A 12,105-nucleotide genomic window follows, 5' to 3' on the forward strand; every position below is an offset into this window, starting at 1 on the left:
TATATCACATTGAAATACACCATTTCTGACTTTATTTCACTGCAGAGGAAAGGTGTATTTGCTCTAAACACGTAGCAAGCAAGGTCACAAGGGCATTTTCGCCAAGTGACTCCTGCTGTGAGCTGAATCTTTCATGCAGAGATAACACAACATTGTTCACATGAAAAGAGCACATGGGAGGTACTGTTTTTTGTTTTGTTTTGTTTTTTTTTTTACCTAACTTCACCTACACACTCAATTCTGCATATAAATGTAATCATTAATTCTACAAATTGGGAGAGATTATTAATGCCCACATCAACACGAAGCAAAGATTTCAGGTTTTGTCCAGTTTCATGATACATCAGTTCCTACCAATAATTTGGTGTGTGTTTTTTAATTACACATTAGAGTAGGAAGATTTCTTCTGGAGCCACTAGTATATTAGAGGTGGCAACAATTTTGCATCATGAAAGATGTAGATCAGATTGTATACAAAATCATAAAAGTGAAGAAAAGTGAAACCTGTATTAACCAGAAAAGGAGCAAGAAGTTAAGCAGATAACTGAAGTTACTGTTTACTTCTCAGTTCAGAACTTACCATTAATATAACTCCCCCTTCTCTTAAAATAAATAAATAAAATCTTTTAAAATTAAGTAAATGTTCTTTCTTTCTGCATAATTGAAGTGTGAAGTCAGAAGGTCATTTAAGGTTAATCAAGAGATTTATAAACCATTGTTCTTCTCTGTCTTTATTGACAGAAATTTCCCTTACATTTGTGATTTTTACTTTTACTTTGATATCGTGTCGTTATTTCTGCTCTTGTTAATCTAATACTCTCCTTTCTGAACCCATCTTTGATGAAGTGCCCTGAGTTTTTATTATATAGTATGTCCCAGTTTTTGGAGATGGCTAAAATTAAATTTCTCTTTAATAAGGTGATCTATCTTAGCAGACATTGATTATCTACTTAAACTAGTATTTAATCACTCTTAATAGGACTGCTAAGTATCTTCATAATATTCTGAGGAATAAGAAATGTGAAGAGAGAAGGCGGCAGAGGGAAAGTGAGAGGTGTTTGGTCCACTGAAAGCGTATCTAGAATTAGCACTCTATTTTGGACTCACATACGTGAATTAATATGCTCAATTTGATTAGTTGTCTGGATTACTTTCATACATAGTAATCCTAATTTAAGATGCCTGTTTATCTCTGTTAACTTTAAAGGGAGCCCTGCAAACTAGATCAATTATTGTTGTCTAAAGTTAAGTTAGATATATATTACCCACACAGTCAAAACATTTCACTACTGAGGGAAGCTTTCTTATTGATAGAAATCCAGCAAGAACAGTCAAAACAGTACTTTTTTCCAAGTTACAAAGCACGAGAAATATCTTTCCTAATTTTGAATGTCTAAGTCCAGTCTCAACACTTTTAGAGTAAACTTTTTTCTGATTCTAATGTTTTTATAGGGATGAGTTGAATCATGGCTTGAAGGGAGATGTGAATGGAGACATTAATGTCATTATTGTCTTCCCTTATAAAGATTTCTCTTTATCAGGACATCAGCAATAGTCCTGATTACTTCATTTATATGAGAATTGGTACCTTACAGTAAAACCAAGGGGAGTACTTTTACCATTATCAAGGGTAGTTCAATAGAAACTGAAATATGATTGAAGAAATTCTCTTGAGGATTTCCAAGTGTTTCCAGCATATGTCCATTTGAATTTATTCTTAATTTAATATAACGTTTGTTACATTAGCCTAACTTTTTATTCATCCCCACTGAATTTTTATTATCTTTATTTTTTTGTTCTCCTAAATTCTTGAAAAGCTGGCTGGTATTACAGTGAAGATAATCCAGAAGGAATTCTGATGTTAGTTTTTTCAAAGTTGGTAAAAGATATGCTAAAAAATATTTAATATTTAGAGAAAAGATGGTTAATTCTATTGCAAAAATTAACATTTGAATTTGCAAATGGGGGAACAACACCACAATATATAGTCATTGTTGCAAACCTTGTTTTGGCTTACAGGCCTATTTGATATAATGAAAGTTAAATACTACATTATATTTCTTTTTTCTACATATGTTTTTTCTAACCCTGTATTTATTAGTTTTCTCTGGCTATGCTCATACAGCTATATTCAGATTTAAATATTAGACTACCTTCACGATGTAAAAATTATTTCCTTTATTGAATTTTTTTTTTTTAATTACTAAAGATGGAGTGTTCTCGAGACGTCTGAAGTAGACAAACATGTCAATGTAGGTAAATAAACTCATAAAATGTCATTGTGCTAAAACTCAATTAATTGATCTCAGTTAATTATGAGCTTACCTCCCAAGCAGTGGATTATTCATTGATGTGCAAGGCTTCCCAGTTGAGTGTAATCCACTCTTTTTTTCAAGAGTGATTACACTCTTGAATTACCTGATCAAATCCAGTCAAAATTCAATGTAATATTACAAATATTACAAATACTTACAATTATTACAAATATTACATTGAATATTTGTTGCATTTGTTTAATTTTTTATTCATCTCTATTATATTAATCTTTATGCATCTCTACTGAGCTATGTTCAGATTTAATAATCTTCATTTGTTTGTTCTTCTAAGTTCTTGGAAAGTTACTTGTGATTGGTGTGAAAAGAATCCATAAAGAGTTTTGATATAAAAATAAATAAATAAAAATAAAAACAATAATAATGAAAATTCATAATGCTGGCATATAAATATAAGTGTGACTAGTAACTTAAATTTTCACTTGTTGTGGGAATATGTTTATCATATGGATAAATAAATAAAGGCAGATTAAAAACATAAAATAATATGTCCCAGATACAATGTAAAGCAAAATATTCCAATTTTTTTTTAAAGAAATAATTTAAAAAAATCCACAACCCAATAAAATAATAGTTTTTTAAAATAAAGATGTCTCACTTTGGATTCCAGTTACAGTGATAGTTTAAATAAATCAGAATTTCCTACTTTTCTCCATTGAAATTCCTGCTGTTCAAAGTGCAAATATCCTACTAGAAGGAAATAACAATGTACTGAATGACATAAAGAACCACAGTCTTTAAAAATATCCACACCAGTGAAATCACTGTAATTAAGTTTTAGCAGCATTAGGTATATTTTTTAATATTTTAAGACTGAAGTGTGATTTAGTCAGTTTTTTTTTGTTAGATAATTAACATCAAAAGTGTATAAATCATCTTGTCATAGTGTATATATTTCCTGTGCAATTAAGAGTTTAAATTGGTATAAACGTCTCCTAAACAGCTATGATTGCAATTTACTTTGTGAGAGTTTATTCTCTTGGCACAACATTACCTTGTTAATAGAGCTGAGCAGAAATGAATACTAAAAACAATTTAAGATGTCAAAATGCAGCTTTGTTCCCAGTCAGGAGGAAGCTCACTTCTGAGTAGTGAGGAGTAAGAGATGATGGAGGTCCCTGAGACAAAATAGGATCCACAGGTGCTGCTCACTTGACATTTAGCTTCTATTTTTCCCAGAGCAGGTGGCTACGAGTGCTAGGTTGAGCCACTGGGAGATGTGACTACAACCTGGTTATTTTGGGCATGTGTTTGGCAAGTGAAATTGTCCAAATCTTATCAGGAACGGTGCAGCTCCATAGAACTTCTTGGTTGGAGAATCAGAGACACAATGATCTAATGAATTTGTTTTACTCTATAGTTTACCTACAGTAACACTTATTAACTAAATATGGGTAATTTGATGCGTGTGATCTTGCTATTGGGGAAATGCTTATTTTCTGAAAGTAAATGATTAGTGAGTTGACAAGATATATTTGCAGAGAAAAACATATATAAAAAGCTTTGTATGTCAGAGATGCATAAGTAAGGAGACTGGTTGTTGACATGAAGCACTCACAGTGCATTTTAGTATTTATGGACTAGGGACAGTAATAGACTACCACTGGTGAAAATTATTTCCGTCTAAGAACAGCTTTAACCTCTCTGAGCAGCTGGTGGCACGTTCATTTCATTTCCAAATGTCTAAAACAAACCACAAATGCTTCTGAATCCAGGTGTCTCAGAAGAAAACATTGTCCAAAACAGAGATTTCTACACTTTTCAAACATGTAAAAACAAAACCTATTCCCATACTGTTCCATGTCCATAAAATATAATTGAAGGCAAATGTAAGGTTATCAGCTATCTTAGACAACAGGCCTTTTTTTTTTTTTTTTTTTTATTGTATCCACTGGAAATGGAAACTGAGCACATCTTCAGTGCAGTACTGTTTATTTAGAAATACACTATGCTCATAGTTCTGCTTTCTCTATATATCAAAAATAAAATTGCAAACAACAAAATTCCTATATTTCTAAATGAATCCTTTGTTCCAAATCAAAGAATCACACAGAATCACAGAATGGCCTGGGTTGGAAGGGACCTCAAGGATCATGAATCTCCAACCCCCCTGCCAGGCAGGGCCACCAACCTCCCCACTTACTAGACCAGGTTGCCCAGGGCCCCATCCAACCCAGCCTTGAACACCTCCAGGGATAGGGCATCCACAACCTCTCTGGGCAGCCCATTCCAGCACCTCACCACTCTCCTGGTAAAGAACTTCCCCCTAACATCCAACCTAAATCTTCCCTCTTTCAACTTAAAATTGTTCCCCTTGTCCTGCTGTTATCTACCCTTTCAAAGAGTTTACTCCCTTCCTGTTTATACGCTCCCTTCAGGTACTGAAAGGCTAAAATGAGGTCACCCCACAGCTTTCTCTTCTCCAGGCTGAATAAGCCCAGCTCCCTCAGCCTGTCTTCATAGGGGAGGTGCTCCAGCCCCCTGATCATCTTCATGGTTCTCCTCTGGACCGTCTCCAACAGCTCTGTCTTTCTTGTACTGGGAGCTCCATACCTGGACACAGTACTCCAGATGGGGCCTCACAAGAGCAGAGTAGAGAGGGACAATCACCTGTCCCTGCTGGCCACCTCTCTCATGATGGAGCCCAGGATACCATTTGCTTTCCGAGCTGCAAGAGCACACTGCTGGCTCATGTTAAGTTTGTCATCCATCAGGACCCCCAGGTCCTTCTCTGCACAGCTGCTCTTAAGGACTGCTCCTTCCAGTCTGTATAGATGCCTGGGGTTCCTCCGGCCCAAGTGCAAAACCTTGCACTTTGCCGTGTTGAACCTCACTAGGTTCACATGAGCCCACCTTTCAAGTCTGTCAAGGTCCCTCTGAATGGCATCCCTTCCTTCCCCCGTGTCAACCACACCACTCAGCTTCGTGTCATCAAATGATGATGTTGTTCTCATAACTATGTATTTTCCAGGATATTTTTTCTTTGATTTATCTCTGTGATATAACTTGCACGCTGTTCCTTTTGCCCCATGCCTTCTGTTGTGAGTTAAGCCAGTAGACAGCTCAACTCCACACAGCCACTTGCTCCCTCCCTGCCAGGGGGATGGGGAAAAAAATAAGAAAGATAAAAGTGAGAAAACTTGCTGGTTGAGATACCTAACTTACTAGGGAAAGCAAAAGCTGTGTGAATAAGGTAAACCAAGAAATTCATTTATTTCCCACCTGCAGGTGGTTGTTCAGCCATTTCCAAGAAAGCAGGGCCCAACGTATTTCAGATTTGCTTGGGAATTCAAACATCACTCTTTGCTCTTCTCCTTCTTTCTTCCATCTTTTACTATTGAGAACAACATATATTATTCAATATTCCTTTGGTCACTTTGTGCCAGCTGTCCCAACTGTGTCCTGTCCAAGCTCCTTGTGAATCCCCAGCTTCCTCACTGGCAGGGCAGTATGAGAAGAAGACTGTGCAAGCACTTCTCAGCAACAGCTAAAACGCTGGGGTGCTATCAGTGTTGCTTTTGTCTCAAATCCAAAACTGCACCATAAAAGCTACTGTGAAGAAGATTAACTATATCCTAACCAAAACTAGCACACCTTTGCAGAGCCAACAGTTTCATAAGGATGCCTGCATTAACAAACCATTGAATAAATACTCTGTTATGTGACATCATATAGAAGCATGATTCAATGAAGCGAAAACTCCTCTTAAGGATTAATTTGTGCTTAAAGAGGCTGATCTTCATTTACTGCTTTAATAGTCAATGGAGAGAGAAAGGTTTCTCAGTTGATAATTTAGTCTCTAAAGTTATATTCTTCCAGAGAGTGATTCAAAGCAAGATCTTGCCTTTTTCTCAATCAGTAATAGAAGAGGCTGGACTTTGTTAGTGCTATTGAGATATTCCCTCAACTCATACCTTTTATCAAAAGCAAAAGCATACTAAAATACATAAATTGCTTGTTCCAAAACCTTCCCCTGATGCCAGTCTTTTGTTTTTTTCAAGCTTTTCTCTGCACCTGTTGAATTAAAGGTTAAATACTGAATTTGGTGCTCTAAGTGTGGTCAAGTCCGAATGGACTAACATGGCTAACCTTAGGGAGTTTGGTTGCACCTGATGAGTATCATGGCCACAGATTCACCAATAGCATGAAGCACCTTCATCTAGTCATGTACGAATGGGCTCACACGGCCACCCTTATGGAGTGTGGTCACACCCAATCAGAACTCTCACGGCTAGCTTAATGAACACTGCTCTTTACTGAAGAAACAGATTACAGATTCTTTTGGATTGCTGGTTGTAAGTATACTGTCTGCAGATCACGTGCAAGTACCAAAAATGTGAATAATACAGCTTACTGCAAACACATTAAATTATGGAATAACTCTACAGAGATTTCTATGTTTCCCAGGAAAGCACTCAGCGTAATTGAGTGTATGAATTGTATCCAGTAGGATACACCTTCCAGGGGTGGAGGAGAAGCTGGTCCCAGAAGTTGGTGATTCCTCTACTTGCCTGCTGCAGTGTTTCCCAAAAAAATCCTTCTCTCTTAGTCTATTTTAATACTGTTTTCTCATTTTCTGGTGGAGTCTGATTAACTCTAGTCATACACATTTTTTTTTTATTTTTTTTTTTTTGCAATTGGTGCAACAGAAAAGCCACTGACTCAGTGTTTATCAGTTTATCAGTTCCATAGAGCCAGCAAGTTCCCATCCCAGCGATGACATCCTAGAGCCTGGCCATGGTGTTTACGCTCTGATCCACCCTCCATACTCTCTCAATCTGCATACCAGTCTCCAATTGTATTACTAACATATAAGTTTTGCAGATCTTATGTTGCTTAAGGAACTATCATGAGGCAGAATCCTTGTATATTCACCACATTCCACCCTGGGGGTTTCCTCAATGTTATACCATCGCTTAAGGTGTGAACATCACAATAAATCACCTGCAATTATTATTCCACATGATCCACCCTGACACTATAGTCACTCAAGCTTTAAAATATTTAGGAGGAATTGGAGAGGTCACATGCAGCCTTGTTGTGAAGAACTGAGATTAAGGAGCTCTTAGGCTGCTCACTAGGTTAAGATTATTGACTCATAGTCATAGTATTTAGCAAGACAGTGTTATCAGTCCTGAAAAAAGGCCTCAGGTTTAACAAGTCAGGTTGAAGGAAGACATTTCAGTGAGAGCACACAGTCACAGCATCCCAACACACTTAGAATTCTATGAGAAATTACCTCTGTGTAGACAGTAAACGTTATTTGTATCTTCACTCCATGTATTCATCTTTTAAATGCAAATAGGTGCCTACTATTCATTGGAGAATATCACTTAAATTATGGAAATCAAAGGGGGAAAGAAAAACCACTTCAGGGAAAAAAAAAAATATTGTGTGTACTGGGAAATTTAAATCAGCTGTCTTAGCCTTTACAATTCCTTCTGTCTCATTGGTAAAAGGATTTCCATACAATAGGATCAGCTAATCATATAAGCAAGCTACAAAAACATCTCAGTTTTCTCTCCTTGTTCATTTTATTATCTACTTCCTATTTTTGTCATAACATAAAGTTAAGTAATGAAAGATTTTTGTATTTTTAGTAGTTTCATGCTTTGCAGAATTACTAATATACTATTTTGTACTGTCCAAGTAGATACACTGAACTTAGGTACCAGGAAAAGTGAAAATATAAATGCCAAACCAGATTGTCAATACCATGTGCTTAGACACAGTTTATCTTAAGAAATTGCTGGGAAGTCAAAAACTATAGTTTTATTTTAAACCAGATGTCAGTTTGTTTGCCCTTTAAGTACCTCACTGCTGTCCTTTAAATGTGAACTTCCCCATAAATGGTGAGATACAATTTTGTAACAATAGGTCAGAAGTTTATAGAATGCCACCCCCTAAGATAGATGAAAGACAGATGTAATTCTTCTTAATCTAACAATGAATGCTGCTTTTAATTGGTTAAAATTATATTAAATTATTTTATTTTGTGGTCTAGCAGTATCTTCTGAATCATCTAGAGTAACAGAGGTGACAATATGCATACACAGCTTAAAAGTTAAAAGAATGGAGATCTAAAAGTTTTAATTTCAAGGAAGCAAAGCAGACTCTTAGAACAAGGGGTATATTTTCAGAAGTGATTAGCATTTGTTTTAAATGTCTGTAGTACTCTTCAGAAATCAAGCCCATTCATTATGATCTAGTGACAATATATTCAGTTCTACAAACTGGGATTCCTTCAGCTTTTGATCTGTGAACCAGCCATAATACTACCAGCATTACAAACAGCATGAAAAAATTGTGACAGGTTTTTGTTTGTTTGTTTGTTTTTAATTAAAACATGTTACGATAGCAAGGTGATAAGTTCAAAGATGCCCTTAGTGAACAGCTAATTGTGCATCAACTTTTCTCTTTGCCAGCAAAGACTGTGTAAGTGGTGCTCAAAGGAAAAATAGATGATCTAAAATCCCAGTGGAAAAGTTCACTACATAATTTGCTATCAGGAAAAAAAGAAGCACAGTTGTAACATACTGATATCCCCTGAGCTGGCATGTCATATAGAATACAATATTTAAACAAACATCTTATATATATTATAATGCTTAGTGAAATTAATGGACTTTCTGCTTTAAGAAAATAAAATTTGCATCAAAGTTGTCAGAACTGTAAGACTGAATAATTCATTGTGCATTGGAAATAGAAAAGGACTCTGAATTAACAGCTGTCTAAAAATCTAAGCTTATGCAATAAATTAAAAAAAGTAAAATTTTAGGTATTTTATTTCTGGAGAGGTAATGACTCCAAGGAAATAATCTTCTTGAAGTCTCTAGTACAGTCCTATTGCAACCATTATGTGTCAATTGAAGCTTTAGATGGGAAATGGTATAAAAAATTTAATGGAAAAAATAGTAACATTCATTTTACAAGTCATTTATGATGAGGAAAAAAAACGTACTGAGATTAAAAAAAATATATGGAAAACGAGTCTTAAAAGAGTGCAATTTTAGAATTAAGTCAAGAACTGAGGAAGATTGGAACAGGCAATACTTACTAATCTCATAATTCCCATATTTTCTCAGATAAAATACTTCATCTCTTTGTCCATGATGATAGGAAAACCTTTCAGTTTCTCATTTGAGTGTTTTTCGCAAATTAAGAAAATGGATATAAACTTACACTTCTGGAACACCTTCCCTTTTCCTTTCCCTTCCTTCCCCTCCCCCTTCCCCTTTCTTTTTTCTCCTCCCTTCCCTTCCCTTTCCCAGCAAGTGTAGAGTCTTCCATCTGGGCAAGAACAACCCCAGGTACCAGTATAGGTTGGGGACTGACCTGTTGGAGAGCAGCATAGGGGAAAGGGACCTGGGGATCTTGGTAGACAGCAGAATGACCATGACCCAGCACTGTGCCCTTGTGGCCAAGAAGGCCAATCACATCATGGGGTGTATTAGAAGGGGTGTGGTCAGTAGGTCGAGAGAGGTTCTCCTCCCCTTCTACTCTGCCCTGGTGAGACCGCATCTGGAGTATTCTGTCCAGTTCTGAGCCCCTCAGTTCAAGGACAGGGAACGGCTTGAGAGAATCCAGTGCAGAGCCACAAAAATGATTAAGGGAGTAGAGCATCTCCCTTATGAGGACAGGCTGATGGAGCTGGGTCTCTTTAACTTGGAGAAGAGGAGACTGTGAGGTCACCTCATTAATGTTTATAAATATGTAAAGGGTGAGTGTCATGAGGATGGAGCCAGGCTCCTCTTGGTGATGTCCAGTGATAGGACAAGGGGCAAAGGGTACAAGCTGGAACATAGAAGGTTCCACACAAATACGAGAAAAACCTTATTCACAGTAAGAGTAACAGAACACTGAACAGGCTGCCCAGAAAGGCTCTGGGGTCTCCTTCTATGGAGACATTCAAAACCCGCCTGGATGTGTTCCTGTATGACCTTGTCAAGGTATTCCTGCTCTGGCAGGGAGATTGGATGAGATGATCTTTTGAGGTCCATTCCAGTGCCTGACATTCTGTTATTTTTATTTATTTTTTTTTTAAAGTACCTCTACACAGTTTAAAATTTAATTTAATTAATACAGGAGTTACAGGTTTAATTTAAAATTACCTTTTACAGATTACACAGTTTGACTCTGAAGCCCCATTGAAAAAGGAATGAAGTTTTTTTTTAAAGCATCTTGAAAACTGTTAAGGGAAAACTGGTAATATTTCCAAATATCAAATTCATCAATACAACTAAATCCACAACACTCAATTTCAATTACCTGAAAATGATGCATTTATTTTGAAGTAACCAGCTTACCTTTGCAACTGACGCAGTGAGAGAGGTCATCCAGATTGATGCATACCATATATTCAGTGGAAATTTTAAAGGAATTTCACCTGTTATGTATATTATTTGGTCTGCTTTTAATAAATATGAATAACAAGACAACAGGTAAAAGATAATCACAATGAAAGAATAATATTTACATTCTAGCAATAAGGAAGTAGGAAGTTTTATTTATTTTTTACAGTATTTACAGACATTCTGTTTTCTAAAAAAATATTTTCAAAATTAAAGTTATCAGTTGATTTTTTGAGAGTGCTGGCTAGAATGCATCCTAGTGCAGAAAAATTGCACCAATTTCTGCCTTCCAGCCAGATGTCTCCACCACACTATGGAATTGTTAAATATTTTCTATAGAAGCTTACTTCAAAACTTGAGGTAATTACTTTGTCACAGTAGGTGAGGAAAGCTAGGTCTGGCACAGAGGTTGAGTCTTGAATTAAGTACAGACTTAATGTTTTATGCATCTTGTAAAGATAAATTAGCTTGCCTCAGGAATTTCTACTTGCAAAAGATTTAGCTCTGAAAAATGTGGGCTTTTCTTTATCTCCCATTCTAACTGATGCTTCTATTGTTTTTGTTTTGTTTTGTTTTAATTTTAATTTATCAGATACTCCTATTTGTGTTAGAAATATAATCACATGGAAAGAGTGAAGACACATCCCAGGCTCCGAGGCTCTTGATTATTATTTGTGTCCTAATATAGTCTTCTACAAGACGTTATATGAGTTTGATTCCTAGTTCTCTATAACAGAATGTTTATATAAATAATAAATTGAAGTAAAATAATTTTACTAAATTTCCTGTGTCTTAAGCTGGCTCTTTTAACCATTTTTTTCAGAAGTCTTTCCTGAATTACATGTTATGCTGCATTCTCTAATTTATTTTCAATCTTCGTAAAGTTTTTAGGCTGTTTTCATGCCTTTCCAAAGAAACATTTGTGAAACTAAATGATGTTTCAAAAAACAGTAAGATTTTAGTCACCATAGAAGATGTCAATATTAATTTTGCTCTAAATGTTATACAGAGACCAATCATCATTCGACAGATGGTGACTGGAGAATGGTATCATTAAAGAAGTATTCAACTTCTTAAATAAAGTGTTGGAGAACAAATGTGACTAATAATGGTATTAATACTGAAAAGCCTTGTCTATTCAGATTTGTGACAACTGGCTGATTTTTTTTTTGCTGTCATTATGAATCAGAAAGAAGTGGTGCTAAATTTATACTGATCTGGGTGTCCTTGTGATAATTTAATAGAAAATAAATTTAAATCCTTTGATTTAAATTAATTAAATTAAATTAATTAAAATATTTCCAGATTGAAGTGGTCAGATTTTGATGAGTTTAGGGAATTAGCGACACTGAGCTGAGAAACTAAGTGTATTGATTCACAGAAGTCCCAAGACTGTTTCATATTGAAAATAGTTATCTGAA

Source organism: Gallus gallus, chromosome 1, assembly GCF_016699485.2.
Source record: "Gallus gallus isolate bGalGal1 chromosome 1, bGalGal1.mat.broiler.GRCg7b, whole genome shotgun sequence".
Taxonomy (NCBI): Eukaryota; Metazoa; Chordata; class Aves; order Galliformes; family Phasianidae; genus Gallus; species Gallus gallus.